We start from the raw sequence: 9,900 nt of genomic DNA, 5'->3' as shown, positions 1-9,900 counted from the left end.
CAAGGTACCAGAAAATGCTGTTTTGGCTATCTGCACCCGCAGACAGCCACACAAACCCGGTCCTAACCACCCATTGATCGTCACACCTGCCCCAATGACAACATTCCTGGGCAACCTGGTCGAAAAGGGGGTGGGCCGGTAACTCCTCCTGAACATCACGTTGGAAAAGGAAGTGAGCAGGGAACACACAGCATCACATCTTACAGTAATCTCATCTCACCTTTTCAAAAAGACTCCAATTTCAAGCTAAGAGACAAGATCGAACTCTTACACCTCAAACTTGTGAACTGAGCGTGCAGTCATACAGCCAAAATGACATCAGGCTTGAACAGTTAGCTCACATTCACCTGACAATTGATTCTATGAGTCTGATCCACCCAGTGCACACAAAAAAATTAACACTTACCCACTTCTAATTGGCAAAGACCTGCTAGATCGCTTTGAACCTTTACAGGACTTCAAACAACTGAAAGTTTGGGCTCAAGTGCGGGAACCCCTCCCCCTCCAGTCACACAGGCCAACCGAGCCAGACTGTCAGGTCACAGAGTTCACGGAAACTCTCACAGCCAGCCACGGGGACACCGTTCCAGCACCAGACCAAGATTCAAGTTCACCAATCTGCACATTTCAGCTCACCTAAGACTCTGATTCCTTCTGCCCCAAGGACACAACTGACCTGCAGTTGAATGATGTAACCACTACTGACATTGTACTTGCACTATGGGCAGACAACTCAGCCGTCAGTGTCTCACTATTCAATGCTCTCATTAAGACACACCAGACCTTCCTTCTGCCAGCAAGCGCGACCGTTTTCCTTTAAACACGTACCCATCAACCATGGTTACGGCCAAAGTGTCTGCGCTTTGAACCTGAACTGGAACCACCGGTGTCTGACCCATTACTTCCTGGTCCTTCCGGACCCGCCCCATGATGTCTACATTGGAGTAGACATCCTGACTCACCTCAAGGCTCATGTGGACATCATTAATGAGGTAGTGTGGGCCCCATTGACTTTACAGCCCCCTGTTGTTCCAACCAACACTGAGAACCTCCTGTCAGGTCAGACCATTCCTGAGGTTGGCACCCTAATCAACGAACAGGAAACTGTGATACCAGCTTACACCAAAGGGGTCGCCGTCCGGCTCAACATGCGTTGTGGTCAAACCCTAAACCACACGCTGGGCTTCTTTCAACCTTCACCCGAATGTGTTGAACTTGGACTCACGTTGGAAGCCACACCCCTTACTGAAGTGTCATCGCGTGTAGTCTACATCCTTTTCAACAACTGCGTGCCAATGGACAAAGACCAGGTATGCAGAACAGCACCAACAGTGGAGCCGTACCCAGGATTTGAGTCTCAAGTTCAGCAAATTCTAAAAGACGCTGACGCAATTAAAAATGATGCAGATCTACAAAGACTCAGACAAGTCCTTTACAAGTTCAAAGCATCCTTTGCCAAAGACTCTTTAGATTGTGGTCTCACCGAACTCCACACTGTGCGCATCCCAACGCACCCTAATGCTCCTCCCACTTTTGTCAGGCAGTACAAGATCCCCATCGCTAAACACGAACCGGTGCGAGAGATCATCGGATCCAGGCATGAAAAAGGTGTCATTCGTCCATGCAACAGCGCCCATTCTGCCCCCATCTGGCCCGTCCTCAAACCAAACGGCAAGTAGCGACCCACCATTGACTGCAGGAAACTGAATCAACAGGTGCCACTGTCCCGATGGCCCATGACCCAGCTGGAGCAAGAAATACCCAGAATCAGAGGAGCCACAATCTTCTCAACACTTGATGTGGCCTCTGGATTCTGGACCATACCTGTGCATCCAGAAGACCAGCACAAGCTAGCATTCACGTTCGGCAACAGACAATTCACTTTCACCAGGTACCCGTTAGGCTATGCCACCTCACCTGCTGAGTTCAACATCTTCCTGAACAAAGCATGCCCAGATGCCAGAATGAGAGGTAACCTTATCTACGTTGATGATGCTCTCATGAAAAGCACAACAGTGGCTGACCACCTGAAAGAGATAGACTATGTTTTGAACCAATTATCCACTGCCGGCGCCAAGAACGCCCTCCACAAAGGACAGTGGTGTCGAACCAAAGTCAACTATGTGGCCCCACTCATCGGATCACAAGGCATCGAACCGCAGTCCAGCCGTATTCAAGCTGTTCAAAACATCAAGCCACCCACCAACATCTCAAGCTACAAGCTTTCTATGGGTGCGCAATTACTCACGGCAGTTCAGCGAAAGCAACTCAGACATTGCGAAACCTCTAACTGCCCTTCTGAAAAAAGACTGCCCATTTGTATGGACAGAAGTTAAAGAAAATGCCATCAATGAGCTAAAACGACACTTATGCACAGCTCCATGCCTGGCTTACTCTGACCCACAAAAAGAGTTCTATCTAGAAGCTGGGTTCTCCAACCACTGTCTCAGTGCTGGCCTGTACCAAAGGCATGATCAAGACAAAGGAGTCGTTACATATGCCAGCAGGACACTTCTCCCACCAGAGACTAAAATTCTCAGACTGTGAAAAAGCCCTGCTCTGCACTGTATGGGCCATCCAGAGATTCTCCAACTACATTGGAGCCCATTGGAGCCAGTGCATCCGAGATGGCGTGATCACCAATTCACGCATAGCCACATGGTTAATGGCCCTCCAGGGGCACAATGTTGAGGCAGGTTATGCTCAAAATCACAAGTCTGCGCTAGGCCACGGCCTGGCAGCCTGCCAAAACTGCTCTGATAACACACCAGCTGCGACGGTGGATGTAGAAGAACCCCAACAACAACAACTGACCTGTCACAGGTACTTTAAAGAGAATGCGTGTCAAGGTATGCCCACAGCCTACATCGATGGATGTTCCTACCACCATGAGGGCACCCGTCAATCAGGTGCGGGCATGCTGTAGGTAAATTACATAACGTGCCCACCACAATACTTCAAGTTGGGCCCGCAGTCATCACAATATGCTGAGGTAGCAGCCATTCTCATAACGCTGCACACCGCGTTGACGTGTACATCAAAGAACTCCTTATGTGCACAGACTTTAACTATGCCTGACTCAGTTTCCCATACCAACTTCCAGGCTGGAAACAAAATGGCTGTAAGACTTCAAACCACATGCCTGTCACATACCAACACCGGTTCCAGGCATGCTATGACATCACAAGAACAAACAACATGATTGTCTACTGGAAAAAGGTGAAATGACACTCAAGGCAACCGGGCCTTGACAAAGACTTGAATGACCAAACCCATACCCTCACCAAGCCTGGCGCACTTAACGACTAGCTGTGGTCACTTCAAACCCGACCACCCACCCTGAAGTTTGAAGTGATTACACACAGCATAAGAACTTTACAACCTAAACTTTCTACCTCACAGCAGTTTACGCTAGCTCCGCTGTTTACAAACACAAACATAACGAACATGCGGGACTCTGACACAATAAAGACTTTGCTTCACCACCTCTCAGACCCCTCCAACCAACCCTTGACTGCCGTCTACACTCACTGACAACCAGTTACTCAGAACACGACATGACACCAAGCACATGCTGCGTGCACAGAGCTACATTCTATGTGTGCACCGTCTGACACCACAACGCAAAGACGTGTAATGCAACGGCGCAAAGGGGGGATAAGGCCAATGTACGTCCATGACGCATCATGCGCTGCAAACCACAGCACCAGAGCCACTGACAATACACTGAAGCAAGCGACATGCCAGCAGCAAGAAGTGGCAAAACATGGGCCAAGGCAAGCTAAACCTAGTTGCCACCCATGAAATAAAAAGACTGCCCTGTCCAACCAAAGACAACCCTCACTGGCTTTTTCCTCCCCTTTCTTTCTCTCTCTCCCTGTTGTCTGTACCAGGTTGCTGCTGTGGTTCGCCATGCCGTGCTGTCAGCCATCCAGAGGACAGCTGCCACCGAGATAACAACTGAGACTCCTGATCACCGACTGCAGGACCTACACCCATCAAGCGCATGTTCGACTCATCCAGCCCCACAAGGCCTACAGAGCACACTACCCCAGCACCGTAGCCCAATACGGCTGGGCAAGTGCCCGATGGACAGAGGACTCCCTCTCTCACGCCAAGGCCAAGGTCGAACACATGTCCAACCAACTTGGGAAAGTGACTGTTACACAATCAGGACTCCTAAGCACCAACTAACACTCCAAACGGTTCCTGGGAGCCGTAGCTGCCGCCAGAACTCTGTTCGACACTGGCATGCCAAGTGTCCACACAGCAAACATAGCCACTGCGAAACGGCATGTGGTTGAAATTCAGACTGAACTTTCACAGCTAAAAGAGCAACTCACCACGCAGAGTGCATCTTTGCAAACCATCGGCAAGACATTGAGAGGAACGTGGTCATCCTCAACGCTCACAGCATCCTGCTGAATCAGACCATGAACTGCATGAAACCGCTGTTTACTGTCGTCCAGAATGACTTTGCCCAAACTCAGCTGGTTACAGCCCTGATAACAGACATGCTTGGGAGGTTAACTCCTCAAATGACAGCCCAGCCACGGGTAGAATCCCACCGTACTTGAAACCCTTAAGCCTTGTGCTAACTATGCTGGTTTCGGCCATCACCAGGCCAACTGATCCTCTACAAATACACCTGGCCTACTCTCTGGGTAGCGCCATCCTACTCTACGTCGATCACGAGCAGAGGGAAGTGGATGTGCTCTTGAACCAATCCATCAGCGAGTCAAACCAAGTCTACAGACTTAAAGGCATTGCCAATGTCAGGTTTTTGAAAAGCAACACCCACATCAAGGCACGTATTCCAGATGTGGTGGCCTACCACGACAGCTGCACCTGGCCCCAAACCTGCACATGTGTACCTCACCAAATTCATTCACTATCTCTGCCCTAGCAAACCCTTCCTCAGAGACAACACTGAAGGAACCTGCGGGTTGCAACCCCTGGTCAGCGACACACGCTGCCCTGCCAAAGCTAAGCCTCGACCAAAAGTCACAGAGACGCAAGCAGAGATTGTAGATGACAGGTGGCTCGTTAACACACCTGTGCGTACAGCTACTCTCACTTACCACCAGCATGACACAACCAGCCGTGTCAACATGCTCAACCACAGTACGTGGATTCAAGCCCCGAAAGGTGCCATATTCCACCTGAATGATCTGGCATTGTACCATCTTCCGAGCAAAGAGTACCAGACAGCACTGGAACTCCCATCCTTCAAGAACTACAACTTCACCTTAGATCCAGAACTGAGACTCTGGATCGAGGAAAGGGGGTCCCAATTCATTGACATTGCTCCGGTCAACACAGCCATCCAAGCACTGTCTCGACTGCCCGTTCTGAACACTTCATCTGCGGTCCTAGGCTGGACCTTAGCCGACATTGTGCTGTGCATCTCTACAGGTAATCAGCCACACTCTGACACTATGAGTGGCATTCATTCTGTACAGAAGACTCCACCAGATGCGACACAGCCGAGCTCACGAAAGCCGTGCCTGAAGGTCTCAGACGGAATCCCCGGAAAGGGGGTGCCAAGTCAGAGACCACGCCAAACCTCATCGAGCTGAATCCTCAGCTTTAAGATCCACCTGCCATCCTACAATCAGGTTCCACCTGCTACCCTACTACCATGGTCCACCTGCTACATGACCATAAGGATTCACCTGCCAGTCGGCCATTGTGATGATTGTCGTCCGATGATGTTCACACAGGGACTTCATCCGACGAAAAGGGGGAATATGTAGCGACTGACCGAATCCTGTTTTCCTTTCACTACTGAACAAATATGAACACATATATGTTTAATTTCAATTTAAATACACACACACACACACACCACACATACCCGCACACAAATGTCCTGTGTGTGCAACTTAGGATAGGAATGTCCTTAATGTATATAACACAGAATTGTATCTAACCTTCCTGTATGCATGCATATCTAATTAGTTTTGTCTTATTCTATAGATGTAATTGGAGACTGGTCTATAACTTCAAATAGTAAGTGTATTTCTAAAGAAAGATTACCTAACAGGATCATCTTCTGTAACTCTCCCTCTTGCTAGGTCATACAACTTTATGACCCCCAAAAGGAATTCCAAGGGAATCACAGCTCCCACTTGAATTCTGATGAAGAAAGACTAATAGACTCTGCAATCTTATATTTTCTATAAGTATAACCACTTAAGAAATGTATAAACCTGAATTTGATCTTTCCTAGGTCATGGTAGCCGGTATTATGGCTTTATAGTCGTGTGAGTGAACATTAAATGTGTGTAATTCTGCATATGAATGTAACTTTATGTTTCTTCTACTCGTTCCGGCCATTCTTGGTACCGGTTTGACCGTCTTGTTTTGACTAAACCAGTCATACACAGGATATTACAGTAAAATGGATTGTTCTGTGTGTACAATCTTTCTGGCTAGAAATGAAAAAAAATTTATAGCATCATCAATTATCCTGACAAGACAAAGAAGAACTTTTCCCGCTCGAGATGCTCTAAGATGATTGGGTCACATACGCGAAGCAGGCGTGAACCCCTCCTCTCTATAAGAAACTGACACAGGAGTTTCTCAAGAGAGCACTTTCCCTGTGAGAGGTTTCCGGTCCCATGGCTCCTAAGGGAGCTTTACACCGCGTTTCTTTTCTTTTCCTTTCTTTACTAAGTTTTATTTTCATTTTCGCCTCTCCCTCCCGAGGGAGATGAACTCTGAACTATTTCCTTGGTAACTTCACGTTCGGTGAACCTTTAAAACTTCCCGCGAGTCTGCTCGCCCCGGAAGACAATAGAGAACAAGCCTATAGCACCGAAGGACAAACACGCATACGACTCTGCGTTCCTCAGCAAAACAAGGAGAACCATATACGCAAGTATAGGTTATTGATTTGATTTGATTGATGTGATTTCTTGTTGCCTCTCTAAGGGTTATTGTCTGTGATTTTTGCCATGCTGCGATCACCCCGGTGATCTCTCTCATCCTGACCGTCAGTTTCACTTTCTCATCCTCTATCTCTCTCTAGCTAGTCCATAAAAATAAAAAGCGTCCATTCAGTCATTGGGCCGATGGGAATCGGACGGTGGTTGGCGGACGAGCGTGCCGACCCCCCGAAATTTCGGGGGGTCGGCCGACGCCGCAGGCCGACCCTCCCCGGGCCCCCGACCCACGCGGCCCGACGGGAGTGCCCCGAAGCCCGAGGCCACCCTAAGCAGTTCTGCCTTCGTCCTTGGTGGGGCGCCACACGTGCCCCGTCCCACTAACCCACTTTTTGTCCGATAGAACACTAGAGTGATCAGACCTCCCCCCACCCCCCCCCCCCCCCCCCGTCCCACTAACCCACTATTTGTCCAATAACCCACTATATGGCGCAAACTTCCCGTTGACCCCCCCCCCCCACTCCCTGGCCACGCCCCCGTCCCACGAACCCACTATTTGTCCAATAACCCACTATATTTACCAAAAGTCACGGGACCACCCCCCCCACTCCCTGGCCACGCCCCCGTCCCACTAACCCACTATTTGTCCAATAACCCACTATATGGCGCAAACTTCCGGTTGACCCCCCCCCCCACTCCCTAGCCACGCCCCCGTCCCACGAACCCACTATTTGTCCAATAACCCACTATATTTACCAAAAGTCACGGGACCACCCCCCCCACTCCCGGGCCACGCCCCCATCCCACGAACCCACTATTTGTCCAATAACCCACTATATTGGGCACACTTCCCGTTGACCGCCCCCCACCCATACCCCACCCCCCCCCATCCCACGGACCCACTATTTGTCCAATAACCCACTATATTGGGCAAACTTCCCGTTGACCGTCCCCCCAACCCCCCATCCCACGGACCCACTATTTGTCCAATAACCCACTATATTGGGCAAACTTCCCGCTGTCCACAAAGCCACTATTTGTCCAATAACCCACTATTTTTGAAAAGTACTAACCCCGGCCTTCATGCAATAAGCTGCAATCGGACACAATCCCACCTGCCATCGATTGAATGGGGATATTCAGACAGTTTCTTTGATAGACATTTGAATTAAAGTTCCTGTCATGATGGTAACTAATTTACTGCACTCAGCAGGCCACCCAGAGTCCATAGCACCCAGTGCCATCCCATAATTCCACTGTCCACGAAGCCACTATTTGTCCAATAACCCACTATTTTTGAAAAGTACTAACCCCGGCCTTCATGCAATAAGCTGCAATCGGACACAATCCCACCTGCCATCGATTGAATGGGGATATTCAGACAGTTTCTTTGATAGAAATTTGAATTAAAGTTCCTGTCATGATGGTAACTAATTTACTGCACTCAGCAGGCCACCCAGAGTCCATAGCACCCAGTGCCATCCCATAATTCCACTGTCCACGAAGCCACTATTTGTCCAATAACCCACTATTTTTGAAAAGTACTAACCCCGGTCTTCATGCAATAAGCTGCAATCTGACACAATCCCACCTGCCATCGATTGAATGGGGTTATTCAGACAGTTTCTTTGATAGACATTTGAATTAAAGTTCCTGTCATGATGGTAACTAATTTACTGCACTCAGCAGACCACCCAGAGTTCATAGCACCCAGTGCCATCCCATAATTCCACTGTCCACGAAGCCACTATTTGTCCAATAACCCACTATTTTTGAAAAGTACTAACCCCGGCCTTCATGCAATAAGCTGCAATTGGACATAATCCCACCTGCCATCGATTGAATGGGGATATTCAGACAGTTTCTTTGATAGACATTTGAATAAAAGTTCCTGTCATGATGGTAACTAATTTACTGCACTCAGCAGGCCACCCAGAGTCCATAGCACCCAGTGCCATCCCATAATTCCACTGTCCACGAAGCCACTATTTGTCCAATAACCCATATTTTTTGAAAAGTACTAACCCCGGCCTTCATGCAATAAGCTGCAATCGGACACAATCCCACCTGCCATCGATTGAATGGGGATATTCAGACAGTTTCTTTGATAGACATTTGAATTAAAGTTCCTGTCATGATGGTAACTATTTGACTGCACTCAGCAGGCCACCCAGAGTCCATAGCACCCAGTGCCATCCCATAATTCCACTGTCCACGAAGCCACTATTTGCAATATAGTGGGTTATTGGACAAATAGTGGGTTCGTGGGATGGGGGGGGTCATGGGGCAATATGCTCTCTATCGCCCACTAGAGGTGTCCGAAAACCACCTATTCCGTGGCAAGTAGGTAAGGTTCTTTTTATTAAAACCATTATATTCTTGATTGCTAATTGTCTAAAGTGCTCATTTTTACAAAGTCAATGAAGTGTTCGACCCTTTAGCTACAAAGCTTTACAATTCGTTGCTATTTCAGTAACCTAAATTTTATAATAACAAGAAGGTGATTTTTCCTGGCCAGAAAATAGCTTTTTTGGAATTATAAGAAAGAGATAATTTTTGTTGAAAATTGATGTTAATATTACGGCCGTTTGCTGGACAAACAGATTGTTCGATAACTAAATTAATTCTATTTAAGGTTATCTCATATAATCAATCTGTAATAAGACTATTGATATATTAATGACGAACCATAACCCATTATGGTGATCATTCATATATACAATCGATCTATTTTCAGCTTCGATAATTTAACTGTAATGTGCAATATATTAATCATTCATAATTAATTATTAAATTCCCTATATTTAATTTGAGCTAATTTAATGTAAGACTCATTGTCGCTACATCTGTGTTGTGAAATAAAATAATATGTCATTTAAAAAAGACTGTTTTGTTTTATTTGTAATTGTTTGTAAAATGTTGTTTAAGATTTACATACCTTGAGGAAGTTGTTCCTCAGCTTGCGAGGCTACAGTTGCCATCTCCAGGTCATCTTCCTCCTCAAAAAAATCCG

The sequence above is a fragment of the Siphateles boraxobius genome, unplaced genomic scaffold (assembly GCF_051911475.1).
Source record: "Siphateles boraxobius isolate OS27281-9 unplaced genomic scaffold, OSU_SipBor_1 269, whole genome shotgun sequence".
Taxonomy (NCBI): domain Eukaryota; kingdom Metazoa; phylum Chordata; class Actinopteri; order Cypriniformes; family Leuciscidae; genus Siphateles; species Siphateles boraxobius.
This window is presented reverse-complemented; position numbering follows the sequence as displayed.